This window comes from Diabrotica undecimpunctata, chromosome 1 (assembly GCF_040954645.1).
Source record: "Diabrotica undecimpunctata isolate CICGRU chromosome 1, icDiaUnde3, whole genome shotgun sequence".
Lineage (NCBI taxonomy): Eukaryota > Metazoa > Arthropoda > Insecta > Coleoptera > Chrysomelidae > Diabrotica > Diabrotica undecimpunctata.
This window is the reverse complement of record NC_092803.1, coordinates 177,846,281-177,873,568: the sequence shown is the minus strand read 5'-3', so window position 1 is coordinate 177,873,568 and position 27,288 is coordinate 177,846,281. Positions and strand designations below refer to the sequence as shown.

Sequence of the window (27,288 nt, the reverse complement as noted above, 5' to 3'; positions counted from 1 at the left end):
TATAATTCTTGAATCTTTGTCGTCTATTCCCACCAGTTCAAGAATTTCCACTAATTTTTTATGTCTAACCTTGCCGAATGCTTTTTCAAAGTCTATAAAGCACATGTACACTTGATGATTGCACATCTATTCATCTCTGAACCAGTACTTGCACGCTGAGATTATTACGGAAACCAAATTGTGTATTATCAATAATTTCTCCTTCAATTCTAGCATTGGATTGTGAATTGGATTGAAAATTCTGAAGTGAATAATCCGAAGAAAAATTTAAATATATTATCAATTATGTATTTTTTTTTTGAAACAGCTCGAATCTTCCATTGTATCCACTGTTGAAAAATATGTGCAGAAATATACATTTTACTATTTCTTTTCCTCTTTCAGTTTGATTCCAATTTTTTTGGCAATTTAGCTTCAAATTTAGCTTTTTTAATTTAAAATCCGTAAACTAATTTTCAAAACCAAATTCAGATGTTTGCTTTAATCTGTGCTTTCTAAGAATTGCAAGTCAAAACAGACGTTGATAAAGATGTTAATAGAGACATGGGGAATTTAAAGATTGGATTCCACATGTCTCCTCAACTCAGCAAAAATCCTTAGCGAATTGCTAATCCGCGTATCCGCTTATACGTATTTCACCCTAATAGGGATCATCAGAGACGGCTATTCACAGATTTATTTTCACTTTCAGAGCGACTGTGAATAGCCGTCTCTGATGATCCCTATTAGGGTGAAATACGTATATCCGGATACACAGACGCACTGTACGTGAAATCAAATCTGAACTGGCTTTTCCTTTTTTAATATATTCTAAATGCAATACCGCCGCTTTATTAATTTGTTTTTATCATTCTTGATATTTATGTGGATAATTATGACTATTAGTTATAGGCACCAAGACTGTGACTGAGCCACTTATTTTTTAAACATTTATATTTCTATTAACATTTGGGTTATTTGCAATAGTCTTGATTGGATCTTCAATATCTTCGTTTGTGTTAAACTTATCTTTTTGTTGTGAGATATTGTTTTTTCTTTCGTTTATTAAGCTTTTTAATCTTGCCTTTGAGAAAGTTTTTCTTTCTAGTTTTTAGTTCTTTTTCTTTATATTCAAAATTTTATGTTAAAAATCTTTCTTGTCTCTTCTCGTTGCTTTAACTTTGTAAAACTTGGGAACGAATTCCGTTCCTAAGTTCCATAATTATTTATTTAAGTTTTGTGTTATCATCTTCTTACTTTATTAAAGGTCTGCACAGCTTTTAACAATTAACGAAAGGGTTATCATACTGCTCATCGGCATCTTAATTTATCCCAGTATTCCAGCTGTAAAGACTCGATTTTTATAAAGTGCGTTAATATTAGGAAAATATTTTAATGTATATAGAGATGTGGAATTTTTCTTTTTCAACATTCATTCATAAACTATTACTTTTAAAATAACTATCCTAGTATAGATAGAATCTATATGATTTCTAATAACAAAATGCAAAAAACTTACTCGTCATCATCATTAATCTATTGTATTTTCTATCTATAATCAAATTAAAAAATATGTAGATTGTGTTGTGGGCGTAAGTATTCCAGTTCATTCTAATTTAGTTATTCTTAAACCACAGTTCGAGATCATCACTACCGCAACAGTGGGTAGCAAATGTAACGCACTATCAAATCTAAAGCGTTAGAAGACGCTGTGTGAAGAATAGTTTTTTATTAGTTTGAATTGATATAAGACAGGTTATTTAGAAAGAGTGGGTGGAATAACGGTTAAGATGTATTTCTGCATATGTTTTCTAATATTTTCACATTATGAGTGCTACCATAAACTTTTTGTCATATAGTAGTGTTATTTATTGATATATTGAAATTTGTATGTATATATAGCTATGAAAAATAAAGCAAATATCACCGCAAATGGTAAACAAAGATAAAAAAAATATTTTATAACCTTTTTCGTCTTTATAAACAATTCTACTGAAGCTATTTTCTTGTGGCATCTTAAAGAAATTAGTATTTTAATGGGAATACACCACAATTGAAGTTTAGAATAAGTTTATTGACGTTTCAATTTCCACTTTGGAAATCATTCTCAAAATACAAACATATATAAATTAAACAAATTTTGTTTTTTGTTACTTGGTGAAAAATTCCTCAAATAATTTAATTTTATCTGACTCATTTATATTGATAATTCAGACATATATTATACATTTTAAAGTAGACGACTTTAAAATAATATTGCCAATATAGCTGAGTTGCGATCCTGGGATAACTTTATTAATAGTTCATTCGATTGCATGAAATCAACTTTCACTTGAGAATATCCGTCAAAAAAATCATAGCATGTGATTCGTCTTTAAAAAGACAACCAATATTTAGTTGAAAATAGGTACTATCAATATAGGTGTTATCAATAATGTCAATATCTGATTATAGTTGATACATTTATTTTAGTTCTAGTTGCCAATGTATCATCATTCTCTAATTTTGTTTTGAGTATATTTAAGTCTTACCTAATGGCACATTTGCAAATAAACTATTTATGTCAAAACTTACTAGAATATTATTTGAATTAAATTCAATATTTAATAATTTATTTAAAAAACGGGTGTGGCAGTCCAGTGGGACTGCCGGTGGAAGTTACACTTCTATACACGCACTCGCCGTTACAAATTTATTTGGAAGTCAATCTGCACAATCATTACATATGTAATGCTATAGGTAAGACATAGCAGAAAGAGAAACAGAATTAATAACAACTTACTAACAATTAATAAACAACTTTTGACCCGTAATAGGAGTGTAGTAAATGAAGAATTGAATCAAAAGACAAATATAATTATGAACATTTAATAAATAATACAAAACATATCACATAAATAATAATATTAATAAATATTTTATTATATATATATATATATATATAAAATTATATGTATATATATCTTTATATAATATATATAATATTAAATTATATATACAAAAGGAACATTTTTATATTCGAGAGAGGAAGAGAGAGAAAATATATCTTCTGTCTCTCTCTTACTCATTATCTTACATAAATATGTAATGATTTCACAGATTCACTCCCATACAAATTTCCAACGTGGAGCGCGCGTATAGAAGTATAACTTCAAAAATGTGTATTTTCTATAAATGTGTCATTTATAACCATTTGCAAATAAAAATGACACATTTATAAAAAAACACATTTTTTAAATAAATTATCTAATATTGAATTTAATTTATATAATATTTAGCAAGTTTTGACATAAGTAGTTTATTAATAAATGTGCTATTAGATAAGACTTTAAATATAAGCAAAGCACTCATACTTCGGGCTTTTTCCTACCGTTCCCTCAGAAACAACGCTAGAAGAAAGCGGCAATTTTGAAGCTCAATTGTCAGTTTTGAAAGCCCGTGAAATTAATTTGTTAAATAAAATTTGTATCAAGATAGTGCAGATATATTAAGAGAGACTTCCCGGTGTCCCTTTGCCACCTAATAATTGAAAGGTAGACAATATGGCTCGAAACAGTTTTTTACTCTGAACACTGTAAAAAAATATAATGGTTAGGCTGGTTTCAGAGGTGGTAATTCTACAATTCATCAGATTGCAACCCTGAAACAAATTTTGAAAAAAAAAAATCACTGGAATATGGCATTAATACTCATCACATATTTATAGACTACAAAGTAGCCTACCACTCTGTGAATAGAAGAAAAATGTTCAAAGCAATGAAAGAGCTAGGAATACCAAATTAGTTGCTAAATTTAACAAAACTAACTCTTGAAAAAGTTGAATGTAGAGTACTAATTCAGGGGGACCTGTCAAAACCTTTTAAAACAAATAGTGGGCTGGACCAGGGAGACCCTCTCTCCTATATACTGTTCAATCTGGCTCTGGAAAAAGTAATACGTATTTCACAAATTACAACCACTGGTTTAATATATAATGAATAAGTGCAAATCCTGGCCTATGCTGATGATATCAATATTGTTGGGAGAACGGAAAACGCTGTACGAGAGTACAGCTGTACGCTGTAAAAATGAATTTAATAATAAACACATAAACAACAAACATAAACAAAACGAAGTATATAAAAATAAGCACGCAACCACAAATCCTACGACCACTCGTTATAGAAAACGGCGTCATCGAAGCAGTGAACGAATTTGTATACCTGGGAGCGCTCCCTAACACCGAAAATAATACTACCGCAGAGATAAACCGCAGAATTTGCACGGCCAACAGATGCTATTTTGGGCTTAATCTCCTTTTTAATCCACAATTATATCGAGAAATACAAAAATAAAACTCTATAAAATAATAATACGCCCAATCCTAACATATGGTTCAGAGACCTGGACTCTAACAAAAAATATTAAAAACATGTTAGGATGTTTCGAAAGAAAAGAGCTAAGTCGAATCTATGAAGCAGTGAATGACAATGGAGTGTGAAGAAGATGATACAACTTCGAACTTTATAGAATATACCAGGAACCTGATATCGTAAAACATATTAAGATAGGACATCTGAGGTGGATGGGACATCTACTGCGGATGGAACAAAATGACCCAGCTAGAAAAACGCTCCTTGATAAACCCATTGGTCAGAGAAGAAGAGGGATACCTAGAACAAGGTTCCTTGATAACATAGATGAAGACATGAGAAATATGGGAATACGTGCTTTGCTGAGAAAATCGTTGTATAGGAACGACTGAACAGAAACTCTTGAGGAAGCTAGGACCCACGCAGTACGCTAGTAAATAATTCAAAGTCAAAACTTATCACTACAGCTGTTTCACAACAATAGAAACAGAACAAAATCAATCCAAAATTTTTTTAGATATAAAAATTATCAGACTTAAAAACAAACATGACTTCTCCATATTTTATAAATCTACCCATACTGACACGACTATACACAACTCATCATCCCATACCACACAGCATAAACTGGCAGCCTATCATAGTATTTTACATAGATTAACAGAAATTCCGATGTCAAAATACAACTTTGAGACAGAACTAAATATCATTAAGCAAATACCAGTAAACAATGGATACAACGAACAAACAATTAATAAAATTTTAAAACTACACAAGAAAGCCCTGAAATTAGTATTTCCACCACCAGAGAAAAAACCCAGTACTTTCTGCTCGATTACATATAAAGGGAAAATATCAACAAAAATAGCCAAACACATAAAAAAGAAAGGAATAACACCAGCTTTCAGAACAAACAGCTTGGGCAAATTTATTAAAAACAACAAGAGCCAAAATAAAAAGCACTTACACAGTGGTGTACTTAAATGTGGCAACTGCCCAAAAACTTACATCGGTCAAACTGGTAGAAATTTTAACAAACGAATAGCAGAACATAAAAGGGCTTTCAATAATAGAAAAACATATTCTACATACGCACTTCACCTTCTAGATCATATTCATTCTTTTAATGATGAATTTCAAATTCTTCACATTCAAAATAAAGGCCTTAAGCTTTGGCCTTTGTTAGAATCTATGGAAATTAAAAAATACAGATATAATTCTGAATGACCAACTTGAGACAAACAGTTCCCTCCTCAACCTATTTCATTAAAGACTATAAAGTGTAAACGCATGCCAAAAATAGATCACTTAAGAAAGGCACTCTGCCGAAACAACTGTAGTGATAAGTTTTTATAATAAATATTGTAGAAATTTTTAAAAACAAAGTTTTCAGTGTTTTGTTGTTACATAAAATGAATTTCCATCAAGTAACGGTCGAATCCATCAAATATTTGTGTTAAGTTGACATTAAGTTAATTCACTTTGTATAATAAATAATAAGTTATTTGCCTATATGGTGCCTATATGTTAATATTTCTTAATTTTTTACTAAAAATAGGTTAAATAAATACTGTTGGTTAATCGTAGAATTAAGTGAATGGTTTTCCTTTTATAAAAAATGGAATGATGACGCATGGGCACAGAACCAACGGACCGATATTAATATTCATCTATCGATTCGTTTATACAGTATTTCTTCAAAGGAATTTAAGTGAAATAACATATTGAACTTACTCGTAAAGTTACCAATAAAATTAATTATCGCGTTACATTAATTTACACAATAATATCCTTTTTAGCCATTATTAATCTTTGTCGGTCGATAATTCAACGCATCTACAGTTAGGAATTACATTATTATAGTACTACCCAAAGTAATATGTATCTGCATTACGCCTCAGATATACCGGGTATGGGCAATTTTATCATTCCGCACAAATTAATCGCTGCGTTGTTCCTTAAATGTAAAAATTTTTACAAGCATTACCTGTAAATCTCTCTATACTTAGAAATATCGCAATAATGGAAACAAATAGAATTAATACATGTTGTGTTATTAGTAGAGATATTATTTTAAAATAAGTGAAATTATAGCCCTGAGGATAGTGATGGAAAGCTTTCACAAAAATATTAGATGGGTGTTAGCAACAGCAATTGAATTAGAGTTTGTTTGATCTAATAAGCACACGAACGTGTAAGGAAGTATTCCATTAAAAAATAATGAAGAATATTGCAAATATATATAATTTAAATCAAAGCGTGAAAATCCTCCGTACCAAAAAATATTACACAAATTAAATATACGCCACCATGTTCTTTAACAATTTACACCTAAAGGACCCCGGCACTTTTCTTATGTAAAAGTGGTTTCAGTTAAATTGGCTGAAATTATGCAGAGAAATAGGTTTATCATGCTGATCAAAAGGTATTAAATATTTACCCTAGACTCATAAATCCATTATTTCTGAGTTACAGACGTTCAAAGTGTCGGTTTTTGGTCCTCTTCAATAATACATATTTGTTAAATATACAGAGTTTTAGTAAATATATGCAACTGACTTCAGGGATATACCAACAAACATACATTTGGCAAATTTACCGATAAAAAGGGTTGATAAATACAAATAACTAGGAACCTGGATTTCAGACAATAATGATCAAACAACCGAAATAAGAGCAAGGATAGAAATAGCAAGAAATGCGTTTGTAAAAATGAAAACAATTCTCTGCAACAAACACCTTAGATTAGAACTGAGAGTAAGAGCACTGAGATGCTACGCGTTTTCGATACTGCAATATGGACTTGAAAGCTGGACATTAAAGCAAGAACACATAAACAATTTACAGTCCTTTGAAAAGTGGTGTTACAGGAGGATGCTTAGAATAGCGTGGACACAGAAGAAAACTAACACGGAAGTATTGCGAGAAATGGGCAAAGAATGCGAAATAATAAACACAATAAAAATAAGAAAGTTACAATATCTGGAACACGTAATGAGGGGACAGCGATATGAACTGCTAAGGTTGATAATACAGGGAAAGGTAAGAGGAGGAAGGAGTATAGGAAGAAGGAGAATGTCATGGTTGAAAAATTTAAGGGACTGGTTTAAATGCAGTTCTATAGAACTCTTCAGAAATACCTTTGGAACTACTGAAATGTCTAGACGATGAAACTCTACCTGTACTTCTGGACCTATTTAATGAAGTATATAAAACTGGAAAAATCCCACAGGAATGGTTGGTGTCCACCTTTGTAGCAATACCAAAAACAGTATATGCCAAAGATTGTTCAGACTATAGGACAATATCACTAATAAGCCATACCCTCAAAATATTTCTAAAGGTGATTCATGGAAGATTATATAGAAAACTAGAAGATGATATGGATGATACTCAGTTTGGGTTCCGCAAGGGACTGGGAACGAGAGAGGCATTGTTTGCTTTTAATGTCCTCTCTCAAAGATGCTTAGATATGAACCTAGATATTTATTCCTGTTTCATCGACTTCGAGAAGGCATTCGACAGGGTCCGACATGAAAAACTAATAGAAATACTGAGAAACAAAGATATAGACAGACGAGACTTACGAATCATTATCAATCTGTATTGGAATCAAAAGGCCAATATAAAGATAGAAGAACAAAAGTCCGAAAATATAGATATAAAGAGAGAAGTAAGACAGGGCTGTGTTCTGTCACCATTACTGTTTAACGTGTACAGTGAAGCCATATTCCAGGAAGCGATAGCGGATCTGGGTGATGGAATCTCTGTAAATGGAAGAATAGTAAATAACATAAGATTCGCTGATGACACCGTTATAATGGCAGACACCCTGGAATCGCTACAAGAATTGGTAAATAGAATTAACGATTATTGCATTAGATACGGACTAAAAATAAATAAGAGAAAAACTAAATTCATGATTGTCTCAAAAACGCAACATGGAAATGAAAGATTAATGATAGAGCAAACCCAAATAGAAAAAGTAGAGACATATAAATATCTGGGAACCTGGGTTGACAAAAATGACCAAAGCAGAGAAATCAAAGTCCGAATTGAAACTGCAAGGCAAGCATTTGTGAAAATGAAGACAATGCTTACCAACAGAGACCTTCAGTTGCATCTCAGATTGAGGGCTCTAAGATGTTACATATTTTCTATCTTACTATACGGAATGGAAGCTTGGACATTGAAGAAACAATACATAAGGAAAATAGAAGCGTTCGAAATGTGGTGTTACAGAAGAATATTAAAAATTCAGTGGGTTCAAAGGATTACCAATGCTGAGGTACTACGACGTCTAAATAAGGAGTTAGAAATTATGAACAGCATAAAAAGAAGAAAACTAGAATATTTGGGTCACATAACCAGAGGAGAAAAATATGAGCTGCTGAGAATTATTATGCAAGGAAGGATCCAAGGAAGAAGAAGCATAGGAAGAAGACGCATCTCCTGGCTGAAAAACCTTAGAGAATGGTTTAACTGTAGTTCACTACAACTTTTCAGAGCAGCAGCTAACAAAGTGACCATAGCCGTTATGATATCCAACCTCCGATAGGAGATGGAACTTTAAGAAGAAGAAGAACTCTTCAGAGCAGCAGTAGAGATAGTGATGATGATAACCAACCTCCGATCGGGAGACGGCACCCAAAGAAGAAAAAGACTTCAGGGAATGATTCCGTATGAAAAATAATGACAGTTTGTTATATAAACCTATAACCACAAATGCTTTCTTTTCCGAGATATGGGGTGTTGAAACTGTAAAATTTCTATTTTGTTTTCATATTTATTAAAACACCGAAAAATATTTTCAATCTTTTTGCGTCGTTGAGATTAATAATCATTTTAAGTTTATTTATATAACGCAGATTGGTATTTGTTTAGTATTTCTTTGATGTTGATTCCGCTTAATATTGCGCCTTAAATAAATGTTCACTTAAATTGTTGAGAAAGTTATGCGGGGAGGCGAACGATTTTTAAGAATGATGTCACTCTGCAATAGACCACGACAGGATTCAGGTCATTGTTTAGTCCAGATTTATATTCAAATTCGTTATTGTTGTTCATTTTTCGCTACTAGATGATGATGATGATGATGAATGATTATACACAGCATAATATTTTTAAATGGTGGAATTATCGTAAAAAGTACCTAATAGTCTTAGATGTCTAGCATCGGGATTACAGAGTAATTGGAAGTAGACTGGAAGTAGAAGAAAATCTTTTATATGATGGGGGTCTGAGTATTTGGGTTGATATTGAGTGGGAGATTGATGTACGTGGATGCTCCTATTGATGTGATTTTCGCGTTAACCATTTTGAATGAGGGCTTGTTTTATACTAGAGAGCTCAGCGAGTCTACCTGCATCATCGCAAAGGCGCATTAAGCTGGAGACATGGGTATTATTGACTGAATTAATTTAAGATGGATGATGGGAGCTGGTATGCAAATAACGATTAGTATGGGAGATTTTTCGATAAATAGCGTGATGAAGACCCTGGGATTGGTTCTTTATGATAACGTCGAGTAACGATACGGTTGAATCTCAGTTTTCACCTCTATCGTGAACTGGATACTAGCATGTATACCATTCCGATGGGTTTGAAAAGACACTAAAGCATTCATGTCGTGGGGCCAAATGACGAATTTATCGTCAACATATCGTAGCCGATATGTGAGTTTGAGCATGAATGTGGATAGTGCTCGGGTTTGGAGTGTTCCATAAAGATATTGGCAATTACTGTTGGACATACAACGTTTAATGAGAGATAAATGGTATTGCTGGATACTGTATTTAGTTTCAAGAATACTTAGAGTATCATCTATATAAGTGTTTGTGAAGAGTAAAACAATATCGAAACTTACTGGAATGTCTGACGGTGATATAGTGTACTGTTTAGGAAGTTCGATAAAATGAAAAGAATTTTTGACGATGGATGAACCATTTTCGGCGAGAGGTTATAGAGTTTTGACCAAGTACTTGGCCAATGGTTGTGTAGGGCAGTTGTATGCACTAACAATGGGACATAGAATAATATTGGGTTTGTGAATTTTGGGTAGGCCATATATTCGAGTTGTTCTGGAAGACCTCACGAGGAATTAGAGATTGTTTAATGTCAACGGGAAGGGATGTTTTATTAAAGAAGGCTTTTGTTGTTTTCTCTAGATAGGTTGTTGGATTATTAGGAATGAATCTGTAATCTGAAGTATTATTGAGATTTTGAAAATTTATTTTTGTAAGAAAAACTGTTTAGGATGACGGTGGCATTTCCTTTATCAGCGGAAAGAATGACTAGATTTGGATTTGACTAAAGTTCTTTTTTTTTCTCGGATTGGCTAATGTTCATCATTGAATTGAAGTGAATAATATATATTATTGTGATATTTAAAGTCTTGGTGCGCCAAGCAATAATTAGCTAATTAATTTTTTTGATTAATTAAAATTATTTAAATGATGTGATTATGACTCTATCACAATTTTTAATTCTTTTATCTCAGGGTTAAAATTCGTGCTTCAATATCTATGCTATTACATGTGAAAGGTAAGGTCCAGAGAATACCGGAATAATAAAAAACACATATGATCTAACACTATATATTGAAAAAAAAATAATGAAATAATTCACACTCAAAAGTTTTCAATAAACAAATCTCATATAAGGATTCTCAAAATTTTGTTCTCCGTACGTGAACAATCAAAATTAATGGTACAAACAATATTAATTGAAAACTCAAAATCCCAAACTATTCTAACTCTCCTAATCAAAATATTTATATCCTTTCTAAATTACGTGTAAAAATTGTGTTATCAATAAAAGAAAAAAAAAACTTCAGAAAACAAAAAATATCTCTCTCTGATGATGAGTGGTCCAAATCCTTGTTCCTTGTAGACTGTATTATCTCCTCTCAACCGCTCCCTATGTAATCAGCAATCTTACAACAGATTGTTGCAAGTATATCGTCCTTAATGATCTCCTTCAAAAGCAACAATCATTCAAATTATGATAGCCTTTCTCCTCTCGATAAACTGAATCTCTCGTTGGCCCGAGTGAAAAATGACTCTTGGAATATCTTCTCTTTACGATAAACTGAATCTCTCGTTGGCCTGAACAGTGACTCTTGGAATATAAGTAGGAAAATATGACTTACAATATTTTGCTACTTCAGCTTCTGTCAGATACACTAACTCCACAAAAACTCACTAACATTCAACACTACTGCTTGCTACTTCTTGGGAACCACACCAGAGAACAAACACTGTTCCTCTTACAGACTTGGAAAACCAACTGATTCTATCTTTTCTCTCTCCTCACTCTCGCTAAACTTTTTCCTACATACTTATCCCACCTTTTTCAATCTCCGCCAATCAAAACTCGTCACAATTCCCCCATTTTTTCATTTCGATAACAAACAAATTTTTACCTATAATTATAAAATTTGCTAAAACTTATTTACAAATAATATTTTCTATAATTCTTAAAACTAACAAAAACCTCTTTCTAAAATCTCTTCTATTTGTCTCTAATCACTGCATTAATGTATTTTGGAAAACCCCGTTCAATTGTCTTTTTGTTTTCACTTAAAATTATGCGGGTCACTCAAGTATAACAAAGAAATAATTTATGCAAAGCTTACTTTGTGTTTAGTACAGGTAATTCAAGAAATTAATAACTCTCCTTCTTCGAAATGTTTGTTGGATATTATCCTACTTATCTGAATTATTTTAATGTTATTGAATTTTGAAATATTTTTAAACAAACCAATATTTTTCTCGATTTTACATATCATAACAAATCCCCGCCATTTGATCTGCCGAAAACTCTTTGTTAAATTTTAAAAATGACAAAAGTTTTCTAGGATCAAATTATTTCACTATGTTATTAAAATCTATTCATGATATTGATAGATGTCGTGAATGTTAAAAATACCCCGTATATTTCCTGTCTCTATGTGCGCTAATTCATAACTATTTACCCCATTTTCCGTATTGACCCTATATGGACCTTCAAATATCGGCATCAATTTAGCACAAATACCATTTTGTAAATTCGACACCCTCAGTGCCTTCACTAAGACTTTATCTCCTTTCTGGAATTTGATCGGCCTTCTTCTTCGGGTTCTTTCTTGTCTTTGGAGATATTTCTCTCCACTTCGTCTCAATCTTCTTTGAACCAACTCGATCACTTCTTCGTATTGTCTGGGGGCGGTGTCTTCCCACGGTCTTGTAGGCATTGTTCCTTTCATTATATATAAAGGCGTCTCTTTGGTAACCGTATTTGGAGCACAATTCAAATAGGTCTCGATTTGCTCCATGATTACATAGAGTTCTTTACCATCGACCCTCTTAAAATATAGGTTATTTTCTTGTTCAGCCCTTTGCTTTTCTCTTTCATTCAATTCTTCCTGATTTTCCCTGATTTTGGCCAACGAAAATAAGCCTGCTTCTTCTCTCATTATGTTCATGCCTACGTGGAGAGTTTTGTGATCCTCTTTGCGGAATTGTTCATCTCTCGTCAACGCATCAGCCACAATATTGTCCGTTCCTTTGATATATTTAAATTCAAAATCATATTCTTGGAGTAAAAGAATGCCCCTATGAATTCTATTATTTACCAACCTATTTTTCATTATGTGTATCAACGCTGCGTGGTCCGTTTCAATGGTGAATCTTGCCCCAAGTAGGTAAAAACGTAATTTGTTTACACAAAATAACACACTGGCAAACTCTAATTCAGTAACGCTGTATTTTCTCTCATACGTTTTGGTTACACGGGAAACAAAACATATTGGCACCTCTATATCGTCTTGTATCTGTAATAACACCCCTGCAAATTTTTTTATGGAAGCATCGGTCCTGAGAATGAAAGGTTGCTCATATCTTGGGTGGTGCACTCTTACAGCTGTGGAAAACGCTCCTTTTAAATTTTTGAAAGCGATTTCTTGTTCCGTTCCCCATTTCCATCTGACATTTTTCTTAAGTAATGCTATTAGCGGTATTTCTTTTGTACTGAGGTCTGGTATTAACTTTTTGAAATAGTTTACCATTCCTAAAAATCCCCGCAAAGTTTTTAAATTGGTTGGCCTAGGGTAGTTGTTTATGACTTCAATTCTATCTTCTGCAAGACAAATCCCTTTTGTGTCTAATTTGAATCCTAAATACAATACCTCTTTTTGGAAAAACTGACACTTTTGAATATTTAATTTTAATCCGGCTTGATCAAGTTCTTCGAGAACAGTATGAATATGTCGTAGATGGCTTGTTATATCCGGTGAGAAAATTAATAAATCATCTATGTAATGTACAACAAATTCTCCATGCCTATTTAAAATTGTGTGTAATGCGCGAACCAAAGCAGCGCATGCACTTTGTAGTCCAAATGGTACTACCCTAAATCGGTACACCACTCCGTCGATAGAAAAAGCGGTATAATTTCGACACTTTTCTGCCAAAGGTATTAACCAAAAACTGTGTTTCAAATCGATTTTGGAGAAAATGTGTGATCCTGTGATTCGTCCAAAAATGGCTTCTATGTTCAAAGGCGCTTCGTATTGCGCGATTGTGTGCGAATTAATGTTTCTTGCATCTAAACATAATCGCAAATCACCATTTGATTTTTTTACGCATACTATCGGGTTGATATATGGAGAGTCACATCTTTCGATCACCTTGTCTTTGATCATATTTTCAATTTCCTGTCCGACGCTTTGCCTGTATTTATACGGGATTGGATATGTTTTCGATTTAAAATTTTCTAAGTTTTTAACTTTAAAAGAATGTTCATAATTTTTAGCCACTCGGCTTTCTTCATTAATGAGATCTCCATAATTTTCTAAAATCTTCTCTATTTCCTTCTCCATGTTTTCTCCACATATTATTTTTCTTTCATCCTCAGTTTGTTCACATGTGTTCACTGTCCGTATTACTTCTTCACAAAATTCTGGATTCTCGTCCATAATTGCCATTTCTTCTCTGTCCTCTTCCGTTATTTCTTCTTCTATTTTTTCTTTATCTTTAATTTCTATCTGGTATTCCGAGCACCATGTTTCGGCTCCTTCCATTTTTCTGCTTATAGCTTCCTTTTTTTCCTGCTTTCTTTTCGAACTCTTCTTCTTTTTTTTTATTCTCTTTTCCTCTTCGGATTGATTTTTTTCTTGAGCTTTCGATTTGTCCTCTACCGTCATATTGATTTCTTTATGTTTTTCTTGTCCATTTATCCTTTCAGAAAATTTTCTCCTATCTGTTTCCTTTTCTTCTTCTATGTTGTCTGGTTCTGCTCTGATTTCCAGTTGATTTTCCGAAAAATTGATGGTGATATGTTTTTCACTCAATTCATCAATTCCCGCTATCATATCATGATTTAGATCTTCGATCACCACACATTGCATAATATAGAATTGGTCTCCCACTCTGATCCGTACTCCTAAACCTTCGTTTACTGTCGTCAATTTTTTATTATTTGCACCCACTAAAGCAACCCTCGGAATCTTATACACAAATCTGTCCATATTTAATTCTTTTACTAGTTTTTTATTGATTAACGAAATTTCCGATCCAGAATCAATCAGAATTTTAATCGCTTTATGTTTTATAAATGCATCTAAAAAAATTAGACTGGAATTAGAATTTTGTTTTTCGTTTCCCGCCAACTGTATAAACTCTCTCGGGTGACAAAATATACCGGAGAGTATATTACTTTTGTTTAGTGGATGCCTTATTGAAAATCCTGTCTGGATTCATTGAATACTTCTTCTTCCTCCTTTTCTATTGCCACATGATTCATCTCTCTTCTGATTTGTCGTTGGAATCTCTGATTATTTCTATCGTCCCTTTGTTCGTTCGTATTCCTATTCGGAGGATTTTGTGCATCTCTATTCCTGTTGTGATTTTCATTTGTTCTATTTTGTGTATCATTCCGGTTATCGTAATTTTGTTGTCTATTGTAATTATTGTAATTTCTCGGCCTATATTCATTTGTTGATCTGGGATGTCGGTTTCTCTGGTCATAATTTGATGAATACCTTCTTTCCGCTCCATTATATTGGTCATGTTGTCTTCTATTTCTCATTTCTTTTCTTTTCGCTTCTTTTAATTGAAGGAATTGGCACAAACTATCAATATCTTGATAGTTTCTCAAAATCACGTGATCTTCCAACGTTTCCTCAAAATGTCTGCTGATCATTTCTACCAGCTGTTCGGTAGAATATTTGTATTCTAGATATTTTGAATTGTTATATATCTGCAAAGCATATCTTTCTTCAGATATTCCCATTTTTTCGTGATATTTTCCATTCTGTAGCTCTTGGTTGATTTCTCTCTGTTTATTTTTCCCCCAGAAATAGTTGAGAAATTTATTTTCAAAATCTGTCCAATTTTCAAACTCATCTTCCTTGCTTTCATACCATAACGCTGCTCCTTCTTTCAAATGGTTTCTAATTGTTTCTTTGCAATCGTCAAAATATCTAATATGTTGTAATTTGGTTTTCAAATTTTTAACAAACGGTACTGGGTGTGTTTTCCGAATATCCCCGCCAAATTGTATTTTCGCCTCGCTTGTTCCATGGATGACCATTTCCCTTCTTTCCCCTGAATTTTGTTCCTTTTTGATTTCCTCCATTTTTCTTTCTATTTCTCGCATGTCTTCTTGTAAAACGTTTTCAAATTTTGTTTCTAATTTTTCTAATTCCTTTTTCTGGACAGTCTTAATATCCTTCATTTTAGTTTCTATTTCTTCTCTCTGCATCTCTAGTTCCTTTCTCTGGCAATTTTGTATCTCCTTCATTGTATTTTGGATATCTTTAATCTCTGTCTCTTGTTTTGCATTCTTTAGGGTTATTTCTTCTATCTGTTGTATCAGTTCTTTCTTTATCCCCTCAACACATCCTTTGATTTCCTGTTCATAGTTTTCCAAACGCTGCTCTATATTCCTGTTATTTAGTTCTATTGCTTGTCTTGTTTCCCGTTGGTTTTCTTCCATTGTTTGTTTTGTTTCTTGTTGATTTCTATCCATTTTATCCATTTTCTTTGATGTTTCATTTTGGTTTTTCTCTATTGTTTGTTTTGTTTCTGCCATTGTTTGTGACTGGAGTTGCATTCGTTGTAATATTTTATCTATTCCTGATAGTTCTTTTCTCTCCTCAACTATTGTCACATTTCCTTCATTATCCGATACTTCTTCCAAAATTGTTTCATCTTCTCTGTTATCCTCCTTCCTTTCCTGCATTTTACTTTGTCTCCTTGTGACAGACATGTTGTTACTTTTTGTTATTGTTTTTGTCCCCGCCAAATGTGAAATTTTACAACACTCTATATGTTTCAGAACACGACAATATTTCTCCCCAAATGTATTAAATTTTCACGACAAATATCAAATATGCAATCAGTAAAATTCAAATAATTCAAAATAAATATCAAATGTACGATTGGTAAAGAAAATAAAATCAAATAATTCAATAGCAGTAAATATCCACTAACTACGATCAATCAATAAATCAAATTTATATTCCCTGGAAAAATTGTCAAAATATTTTCAAATTCAAATTCCCTCAATGTTATATGTTTTTATCTCTGGATCACCTGTACTTATTCCAGATCTCTTTCCCTTCCTTCAAATGTAAAGCTGCGATATTTTCAAGCCCCACGTTGGGCGCCAGTTATTGTGATATTTAAAGTCTTGGTGCGCCAAGCAATAATTAGCTAATTAATTTTTTTGATTAATTAAAATTATTTAAATGATGTGATTATGACTCTATCACAATTTTTAATTCTTTTATCTCAGGGTTAAAATTCGTGCTTCAATATCTATGCTATTACATGTGAAAGGTAAGGTCCAGAGAATACCGGAATAATAAAAAACACATATGATCTAACACTATATATTGAAAAAAAAAAAATGAAATAATTCACACTCAAAAGTTTTCAATAAACAAATCTCATATAAGGATTCTCAAAATTTTGTTCTCCGTACGTGAACAATCAAAATTAATGGTACAAACAATATTAATTGAAAACTCAAAATCCCAAACTATTCTAACTCTCCTAATCAAAATATTTATATCCTTTCTAAATTACGTGTAAAAATTGTGTTATCAATAAAAGAAAAAAAAAAACTTCAGAAAACAAAAAATATCTCTCTCTGATGATGAGTGGTCCAAATCCTTGTTCCTTGTAGACTGTATTATCTCCTCTCAACCGCTCCCTATGTAATCAGCAATCTTACAACATATTGTTGCAAGTATATCGTCCTTAATGATCTCCTTCAAAAGCAACAATCATTCAAATTATGATAGCCTTTCTCCTCTCGATAAACTGAATCTCTCGTTGGCCCGAGTGAAAAATGACTCTTGGAATATCTTCTCTTTACGATAAACTGAATCTCTCGTTGGCCTGAACAGTGACTCTTGGAATATAAGTAGGAAAATATGACTTACAATATTTTGCTGCTTCAGCTTCTGTCAGATACACTAACTCCACAAAAACTCACTAACATTCAACACTACTGCTTGCTACTTCTTGGGAACCACACCAGAGAACAAACACTGTTCCTCTTACAGACTTGGAAAACCAACTGATTCTATCTTTTCTCTCTCCTCACTCTCGCTAAACTTTTTCCTACATACTTATCCCACCTTTTTCAATCTCCGCCAATCAAAACTCGTCACAATTCCCCCATTTTTTCATTTCGATAACAAACAAATTTTTACCTATAATTATAAAATTTCCTAAAACTTATTTACAAATAATATTTTCTATAATTCTTAAAACTAACAAAAACCTCTTTCTAAAATCTCTTCTATTTGTCTCTAATCACTGCATTAATGTATTTTGGAAAACCCCGTTCAATTGTCTTTTTGTTTTCACTTAAAATTATGCGGGTCACTCAAGTATAACAAAGAAATAATTTATGCAAAGCTTACTTTGTGTTTAGTACAGGTAATTTAAGAAATTAATAACTCTCCTTCTTCGAAATGTTTGTTGGATATTATCCTACTTATCTGAATTATTTTAATGTTATTGAATTTTGAAATATTTTTAAACAAACCAATATTTTTCTCGATTTTACATATCATAACAATATATATATATATATATATATATATATATATATATATATATATATATATATATATATATATATATATATATATGTATATAAAACATAATTAAATAAAATGCAACTTGGCAATAAATAAAATGAAACAATTTATACGAAAACATTTTTTACAGTTTTTATACAGTACTTTCATTTGTGAATAAAAACAAACATGAAATTTCTTAATATAAATGTTGCATGGCATTTATAAAGAATGCATCAGGTAGGTGTTCAAACCAATTTTAATATATAAATCACCAAGTAGGATGTGCGATTATTCAATATTACAGATCATAAAATTTGAACGATAGGTCAAGAACAAGACGCCCTTTTTTAGTATAATATTTGAAATTTATTATATCATATAAGCATTTTTACTTATCAGGGATGTATTAGCTGCAAGATTTGTAAAATAATAAATTGTGATCTGCAAGAGAACATATTTTTTGTATATCACTTTCATATGAAGTTATGCTAGTAGGGCTAGAAGTAGGTCTTAACTACGTACATCATATTATGCTCTCTTAAATAAACAGGAGAATAAATGAGGTATTTCAGGTAAACGATAATTTTTCATATGTAACAAATGATGAAGTTTGTGATTATGTATCATATAGGGATCATGCTATCTTTTTTTTTATTAACGGCACATCCATTTTTTTCTGTAGGGGAGGATGTAACATACCATGGAGCATTTACTATAGATCTTAACACTTTATTCTGGTGGAAGTATTGAAGGATTGCAAGATAAGAACTGCTATCGGTGCCCCTTAGCAAATACCATATCTTCATATGGGCTTGAGGATGACCTTGGATGTAAGCAGTTTATTATTCAATGTTAATTTAGAGTTTGGACCAATCAACCAGTACCTATTTCTAAATTTATTGCCAACTTGTTTTCTTTTAGTAAAGATGTGCTTCTGCCAGATTAGCCATTTGTCAATATGGATACCAAGTATTTTGTGTTATTTGCCTTACTTAATTGCTGTGTGACTGGAGGACATTCGCCTCGTTTCATTGTAAAGGTAACATGTGTTGACTTAGTTTCATTTATTCTAATTCGCCATTTTTTTAAGTCTAGTTTCTATTTTACTTAGGTTTTTTTGTGAATTTTCTGATGCTTTTATGGGAGTAGAGTCCATGGACATTATTGCAGTGTCATTTGCAAAAGTAGCAACTTCTGTGTTACTGCTGGATGAAAGGTTTGCAGTGAACATTAGGAATAAAATAGCAGAGTGTATTCATCGTGCGGCTTTACCAGGAAATGTCTATATGATAGTTAGGATTTTAGAAGTGGGAAAACGGATATTGGCAATTGTTTCTTTATCTTATAAAATATATCTTCATTCTAAACCTTATTGAAGCCTTGAATGATGTCTAAGAAGGTTGCTGGGAGGTAGGATTTACTTTCAAGCCCATAGGAGATTTTTTTACTATTCCATAGACCTTCTCGATTGTCGCATGCTTTCACTTGAGGCCGAATTGGTGATCCGGAATAAGTTTAGATTGGAATTAATATTATTCAAAGAAGCTTTTTGAATACCTTTAATAGAATCGGCAGCAAATTTATACTAGATCTATGAGATTTTAGGTCTTCTGATTTTTTTTAGGTTTTGGTCTCAGGATAATCTGTAATTTTTTCCATTGACTCAGAAACTAGCCTGTTCTGGTGATGCGTTGAAAATGCGCTGCAGATATTTCTACACTTTTATTGTACATTCTTGCTAAAGCTTGCCTGTTATCAGATCAAACCATGGGACTTGTTGTTTTTCATAATTATATTGCTCATTTCGGTAAGCGTAAAGTTTTTAATCGATAAGTCCAGTTGAAGCAAGGCTTCTTCGAAATTATACATGTATTATATAATTATCTGCGTCTCTTATTGGAGGACAATATTGTTGTGGTTGTTTTAGCTTTTTTGTTTCCTTCCAAAGTGAGTAGTTTGTATCTTCAGAGGCTGCAAGAGTAATCCTCGATACCTTTATTTTTGTTGTTATTTAGTAACTTTGTTAGATCCTTGGTAGTTCAGTTTAGTTTTATTTTATCGCTTGAGCAACTCGATATCTGCCATTTTTTTCGAACCTGCCTTTTCTCTAGTATTTTTTGTTTAATCTTTTATTTTTTGTGGCGTTTTTAATGAAATTTGCAGATTAATTTGTTCATCTAAGTATTCCCCCTAAAAAAACACTTAGGAAAAACCTACCTGACGAAGAAAAGCTTAACTAATCGATAAAACAAAATAGAAAAGATCATGAAGACCTTTAAATTGTACATTATATCATTGATAGAGGGTACTCGCTACAGGATCTTTTTCTTACGGTATGAGTTGCACTTTACTGTCACTAATTACTTTATTTATTGAGTGATATTTTAAATAATAGTAAATAAATAAAAAAAATGTTACATTAATTATATAAAATAAAAATTAACACTATAAAAATTAAAGTTGCCGGTTTATATGTGTAGTAAATGTCAAAACATTTATTTCACCATTTATAATAAATAAAGTTTAAGTAGTTTTAGAAGTAAATATTGCTATCGTAAAATATATATTAACGATTTAAAATTACTACATATATAAATATCGACTATATAAGTACCATAATTGATATAAGTAACAGAGATTGGAGGTACAAAGATTACCGAAGATAAAAAACTTTGGATATACAGCATACCATAATGTCAAATTACTAATGAATAGCCTAATAAAAAAAAAACAAAGGTCATAGTAAGTTTTAACATCCTGATATATGCGTTGTGTCTCTATATCATTTTATTTTTGTTGTTTTGGTATGTCTTTAGGTAAAAAAGGTTAAAAATCATTAACGTTATTTTGAAAATGTTTTCGTGTGGCATGCCCAAACGGGAGACTATTATATGTCCAAGTTAAATATTATGTTGAATCAGTTAAATGTTAAGAAAAAACCAAAAAAGCAGCTCTCAACTACTGAATAGAGAAAAATGTACAGCAAATCCATCAGAATGTAGCATGTTTTGGTTGTCAATAATAAAAGAAGAAGTAAAAAACAAGTACATACCAACAATAGCGGATTACAGGAAGTCGCAGACATTATCTACAATTATACATAATACATATGCAATACACAATACACAAACAACTTAAACACACTTTATACAATGAATAAAACAATAAAACACACAAAATAGTCAGAATTTGATATTCCGAAGGTAAAAACACCACCCTCAGATTTTTTGTTAACTAAAAGAAGGCTATTGCCTATAAGATCGACGCTAAGTGAATCAACCGTCAATTTTGAAAAACATAACCTACAAACACCAACTTGGTTAAACATTTTTACGTGTAACACCACAATTATGGCTTAACACTTTAATTTTTTATACATACAATGGACAATATAAATTGGACATTAATTTAAAATTTAAAATGCTGATTGATGTGTTATTCACATCAATCAGCATTTCCACAAATATTTCTTTGTCAGAAAAATCAAAATTGTTGAATAAAAATAATCCAGATAAAAAAGTAAAATTATTCAATGATACTTTGAGAGAAATTCTTGAGAGACTTCAATTTATTATAGCATTAAATAAAAAAAATCTCATTGACATATCACAAACGATATGTTTATCACAAATTCTGGTAACTCAATTATGTAACACATATAAATATATAAATACTATACGTTGAAGAACTCTGAGATATTTAGCCTAGTTTACATCTCGATGGTACGACGCTGCTTAAACTGAAGGAACCAGAAGTACACATAAACCTCCCTCCTAAGGACGAAAAAAATGAGCACCTGGATGACTTAATCAGATTGTCAAGTTGAGTAGAAGGAACATAGAGAATAGAGCATACCGACTATCGAGGATCGAGCATATTAGAAATGAAGAAAAAAGTATGGCGAAGGACAAACCGAGTAGACAGGATAGAAACAAAGCAGCTATTGTGAAATAGGCACGTCATTAGAATGGCAGGAGAATGTTGGCCAAAATAGGCATTTAATTAAACTATGTATCACAGCATAGAAGAAGCCCTAAAGAAGATATCAAAAATGATGAAAGCTCAGCGCAATGATAATCGACTTGATTCAACCCGGAAGACTGTTAAGTTTAATATTAATTCTTGTAATAGCTTAGCTCTAATCTTAGCTCTAGGTTTAATATTGGTATATATATATATATATATATATATATATATATATATATATATATATTTATATATAATTTGTTTAGTACATCCAAAGTGATGTTTAAGCGTATATTTATAAGTTAGAGCACTGTTAATAGTGTATAATTATACAGAAAAAAATTATGACAAACTTGCTAGTTTTCAATATTGCCATTTCTCCATACCAACATAGTAAGCGCGCAATACTACGTTTTTTTGAACGATCTGTAAAGAAATGATTGTAATTCTTCCAAAAGGATAATTGGACGCACTGTTGCGTTTCTTCGCCAATATTAAAAGTTAGTTGATTGACTATATTAGTGAAAATTTCATTAATAGAGGGGTCATATCGAGAAATATTTATTTACTGTTCATCCTAAAGGTATTGATTTTGACAAAACATTGGTAAGCGAAGGTAAAAGTTTAATCCTCCATTGAAAATTTGATGTTAAACAGTAAAATAATTTATATTTTAAATATTTATCAAATAGTTCTGAAGAGTAGTAACCTATGGTTATGATCAAAAATTGATTAAACAGGATATTCCTTCTAATATTTAGAGGAGATTTTGGAGCTTTGCCAAAATAACAGCATTTGGTGATGACCTAAAAAGGGCTGATGAAAGAGCTAAAGCATATTCTTAGTACCATAGTGCGCGATTTGTGAAAGATTAGTTGTGAACGACGAATCACACAGACATAAATGCAGCCATCGAAACAAATTTTGAAAATATTTTATCTCAATTTAATACAAGGTATTTGTTTATTAAATTGAATAGGATTGAGTATGAAATAAGAGTTTCTGAACCCAGTTCGAGTTCAGAAATGGACTAGGAACCAGATAAGCGTTATTTGCTTTTAATGTGTTAGCTCAAAGATGCATGACTATGGATATTGATGTGCATGTTTTTTACGTTGATTTTGAAAAAGCATTTGACAAAGTAAGACATGAAAAATTAGTCCAAATTCTAAAGACAAAAAAAATAGATCATAGGGACTTACGAATAATAATAAACCTCTACTGGAATCAAAGAGCACAAATCATAATAGATAACGAACTTAGTCCAGAAATTGAAATTAGGAGAGGAGTTAGGTAGGGATGTATTATGTCCCCATTACTATTTAATGTCTATAGTAAAGCCATTTTTGAAGAAGCATTACTATCTCAAAGTGAAGGAATAATAATTAACGGAAGATATATTAACAACATAAGATATGCAGATGACACCGTGATTATGGCAAGCTCTACTGAAAAACTCCAATTACTGCTAAACAAAACAAAAAGTTTCTGTGGAAAATATGGACTAAAAATGAATATAAAAAAGACCAAATACATGATAATAACAAAGAAAACAAATATACCAACAAAAATAGATTTGGGAAATGTACCAATAGAAAGGGTTGATAAATACAAATACCTAGGAACCTGGATTTCAGACAATAATGATCAAACAACCGAAATAAGAGCAGGATAGAAATAGCAAGAAAGGCGTTTTTTCGATACTGCAATATGGACCTGAAAGCTGTACATTAAAGCAAAAACACATAAACAAGTTACAGTCCTTTGAAATGTGGTGTTACAGGAGGATGCTTAGAATAGCATGGATACAGAAGAAAACTAACGCGGAAGTATTGCGAGAAATGGGCAAAGAATGAGAAATAATAAACATAATAAAAATAAGAAAGTTACAATATCTGGGACACGTAATGAGGGGACAGCGATACGAACTGCTAAGGCTGATAATACAGGGGAAGATAAGAGGAGGAAGGAGAATAGGAAGAAGAAGAGTGTCATGGTTGAAGAATTTAAGGGACTGGTTTAAATGCAGATCTACAGAACTCTTCAGAGCAGCAGTAGATAGAGTAAAGATAGTGATGATGATATCCAACCTCCTATCGGTAGACGGCACTTAAAGAAGAAGAAAGAAAATAAGAACACAGTTTCATCTTGTACATAAGCCAATATTAAGTGCCACAAAAGTTTAAGCCACATTAAGTATCACAACCCTTTATAAGCTGATGGGAAATGTTTTTGGAAGCAGCTAATTTCTATTAAATTTATTTGTTGAATTAAAAACATAATTGGTAAGTTAACGTATGAAAGTAACTACTCTCTTTTAAATGTTATTTCAAATTTTCAATATAACATCCTTCAGTAGCTACCTTCATTCATAAATCGAATTCCAAAAACTATTACTCAACTGATATTACCAAAATTTTACAAAATTCTTAAACACTTCTTTAAAATTACACTGTTTTTAAACAATTAAGTATTAAAAAAGGCAATGGGTACCAGGTTTTTTTTGAAAAAAAAAAATTCTAGTTGTAACTTTTTCGGAATAATTACTTTAAAGAACCATATTTAAGTAAATCTGAAGAATCCCCCCATTATATTATTACTATTCTATCGAAAATAGTTTTTAATTTATAAATATTCGTACTCAAATAGAAGCCATAATTTTTTGCTAAAAAATTTTGAATAGCCCTTGAGCGATCTTTATGGTTACGTAATTTTAGGAAATCGTCCTTTAAACGCTTAATTAGACAATTATTTATATATATTTTTTTAATTTTCTATTTTAAGATAGTAAATATTATTTATATATTTTAATACATCTTATACTTATATTTCAAAGAGTTTTGTTTTCCTATATTTAAATCATTTTTGTGTTTAAGAATATTTATTTCTAAGAATGGGGTATTAGAACGAAAACCCAGAGTCAAGTAAATTTTGTAAGTAAACATAAATAATTCTTTACAGTGTTACCACTACTTACAAGATTTATAATTACCTAAATTCTTATTTAAAGTCAACTAATAGTTACTAAAATTAATAATAAGTGAACTAAATCAACAAACATAAAAATCTCATATTTTTCTTATTAAACAAAATTATAACAAATACATTAAATCCTACACATACATAAGGCCCTACGAAGAATAGATTTTTCATAAACTTAAAATGTACATAAAACTCTATCTTGGTAGATCTGTCTTTTTTCAAAACTAGAAGTAACCGAGAGACTTGAATGTTAGATCGGAACAGAAACATCGAGTAAAATTCATAAATTGAACTTGAAATACACAAATATTCAAATTTTTATCTTCAGCTGTTAGTAAAGCTATTAAAATAAGGGATGAAGTTAAAATATACGTACCTTTACAAAAATGTTGATGAAATAAAGATGAACTGCGATACACCAAATCTTGAGCAATTGTTAAAAAGTTCTGTCAGCAATAACTTAAAGTCCACCAAAATAAAAGAAATAAGTTCACTGATCAGCTGTACACGACTTTTAATAAAAATTCATTAGTTATTTGTGACAATTTTAAATTTAGATTATCAAGTACGATTTCAGTTTGTTTCAAATCACAATACACAAAATTTGAATGACAGATCAAGAGAGAAACTCCAAACACGTGTCAGGCACTAAAAGTCACAGTTTTTCGGTCCTATTTTGGATTGCACGTAAAGTTTTTGGCACACGTGTGTTAAAGCACAATGATGACTGCCGTGCTCTCCCTTCTGCTTGTAAGAGAGCACTGGACCAGTGCGTTCGTAATCTTACAAACTATAACAAGACACTGCTCTAGTTTACCGCCTTGAGATCGAAAGTGTTTTGTCGGATGGGTTCACTTGATATGGTTTTGGTTTTGTGAGTTACCTTTGTAAAGGTGACGGCTCTAATTGAGTGGTCGTCAGTCAGTTCCTTGTTAATTGTAAACTATACAGGGTGATTTACTAAATTCAATCAAATGTTTTTATTGACATTATCAAAAAATCATTATAGAATACAAAGTAAATTACAGAATCAAACAACAAATACTGACTAGATTTTTTTCACGAAGAAAATCAAGATTTTTTTGTAATTTTAGGATCACAATATATTTCTGTATTTCGTTGATTTGTTTTTTCATACCTAAACCAAATTCTCTTAAGTTGTATAATAGTAAAGTTAAATTAACATGAAGTGTATTGTCATAAAATTTAGTATATCAAAATAGCAATTATTAGTGAGGGCATACCATATTTTTAATGTAGAGGTCTAAAAAATTATTATTATATAAATTGGAGGCTTCTACGGCCAGAATAGAAATTATGCATTATTCGTCTTTCGGATTGGAATTATTTCTTGTTTGAACAACTCGTATGGTTGTTATGATCCGTAAGAATAATTATTGTTCCCTGTAAGGTAAATATTTAAGGTGTTTAACGCACTAAAAGCTTGGACCAAATGCCAGAGGAATTCATCAGGTGGGGAGTAACTCAAGTACTTAACGTAGAGGTCAAAATTTCAATTCACATTCAATCTCTGAAAAGTATATTATCGGTGGTGATTAATGTACAATATTATATAAAAACAGAAAAATACTGACACCTGCCCCTGTTCTGAAATGATCGGAATGGGTGTTGTTTATTTTTACTGTGCACTTATTATTTTCATATAGACTTCTAATTAGTTGAATAAAGTGGTGGGGTATGCACCATAGCTGCTGTCATTTGACTTTATCGAAGGCCTTTGTGTAATCCACAAAGCACATAAGCATAGGAGTATTGAATTCACTAGTTTGTTCGATTAGCTGTCTGACATTAAGGATGTGTTCTCTTGTGCCTTTTCCTGGGACAAATCTCGCTTGTTCTTCTGATATCTGAGGCAATAAAAAAGCTTTTAGTCTTTCATGTATTACATGAAGTAAAACCTTGCTTGCATGG

At 31.6% G+C, this 27,288-nt stretch overlaps 1 protein-coding gene across 1 annotated transcript in view; it reads right to left on the bottom strand.

The window, feature by feature from the left end:
* Positions 1–26,078, bottom strand: part of LOC140441426 (histone-lysine N-methyltransferase PRDM16-like) — a 255,744-nt gene extending 229,666 nt beyond the window's left edge. Inside the window, 1 exon segment of the mRNA XM_072532155.1 lies at positions 25,733–26,078. The gene's annotated coding sequence lies outside the window, so the exon portion shown is untranslated.
* Between the last annotated feature and the right edge of the window lie 1,210 nt (positions 26,079–27,288).